Raw genomic sequence first — 1,649 nt, 5'->3', positions numbered from 1 at the left:
CAAGGACAAGAGTGTATTGTGTTTTTTTTTTCCTTCTCAGGAAATCTCATTAGAAAGAAAAACATCCAGAAAAGAGGGTACTAACCACCTTACAACCATAAGAAAATTGTTTCATGAATTCTCCATTCTGAAGGAGTCTTTTGTGCTAGTAGTCGGAAAGAAAGAAAAAGAAAGAAAGGAAGTTGGGAAGTCAGGAAGGAAGGAAGGAAAAAGGAAGGAAGAAGGAAGGAAAGAAAGAGTACTGATGCAAGAATTAAATCAAAATCCTTTGATATGAGATAATTTGGATTCAAACTATATTAACAGTGCCTCAGTTACCCTGTCTAAAAATGTGTATAATAATAGTACACACTTCATAGAGTTGGGGCAAGATTTAATGAGATAATACATTTTATGAACTTAGTACAGTGCTTGGCATACTGTCGAGAAATACATTATAAAATTATTTTTATTATACCTTTAGCAAAAGTAATAGAGACAAAACTAGACCCTCAATCTCTCTGTTTCTTTCCCACTTCATAACCACCTCAACTTAATACTCCTCTCCCACAGGTCCTTGAACTTTCTGACCCAGACCTGTGTTTATGTACCGCCTCCACCTGAGGACAATCTTCCTGGCACAAAGGACCATATGGGGAAACCATAGCAAAGACAAAGTTCTCTGTCTGACTTTGTTTAACCCAACCAATGGAGATATGATATATTTCATGCTGTGAACTCTGTGAGAAATTCATAAAAATAGCCATTTCTAATGTTCTGGTGAGAGACAGCAAGATGTGCATTGGGATAGAAGGTGTGAATTTTATTGATGGCTTCCCCAAGGGAGGAATTTGCTGAGAATGTGGTGGAGGATGAAAAGAAGAGGGAGGGCAGGGCAGAGAAGATGCTGAACACATGTGGACATGAAGGAGTATTTCTGTCACATCCTGCCATGAAGAGTTACTTCTTTGCATGGTGTGAAACCCCTTCCATACAGTTTTTGATGAATCCATCAAGAAACATTTATTCCAACTCTAAATTCTACCATGACTGTGCGTATCAGCATCATTATACAGGCAAACACTTCTGAACTTCTTGGTTGGGATTAAACCTTATGGATTCAGGATTTAGAGCATTTGGAACCCATTGAAGGTAAACTGCAACTTGATAGTCAATATCTTTCCTTATGGATTGAGTGAAATTTCATCAGTCATTGTCCATTTAACATCTAAGAAGAAAGTCATGAGAGAAATCTTCTTCCACTGCTCTAACTACATAGCAATTATATACCATGTTAATACATACTCTTGCTCAAAGGTATGACTAGACTTATAACCTGCCTGTGATAGGAGAAAGTGCTCTGGTGACTTAGTTGGGTGAATGCCAAAATAACATGCTTGCTCATGGCAAAGATATTCAAATACGCAATAGTTAAGTCAAGCTACCCACTTGCTTGGGGTGTGAAATTATAAACGTAAGCGCAAACATGATATCTCATTGTAAATATGACACCCAAATTATTTATCATCACAGAAATGAGTGGGAATGGGGCAGGATTCAGCAGAGAGAAGTAGGATATGATTGAGGCTGAAAATGAGAAAGTTACAAATGACAGGTGGGACACAGTTCTTCCATATGTTCTCTATGCCTTGAGAGAGAAGTAGAAATTG

The sequence above is a fragment of the Mustela putorius genome, unplaced genomic scaffold (genome assembly GCF_011764305.1).
Source record: "Mustela putorius furo isolate JIRA1106 unplaced genomic scaffold, ASM1176430v1.1 tig00000127_pilon_pilon_pilon, whole genome shotgun sequence".
Lineage (NCBI taxonomy): Eukaryota > Metazoa > Chordata > Mammalia > Carnivora > Mustelidae > Mustela > Mustela putorius.
This window is presented reverse-complemented; position numbering follows the sequence as displayed.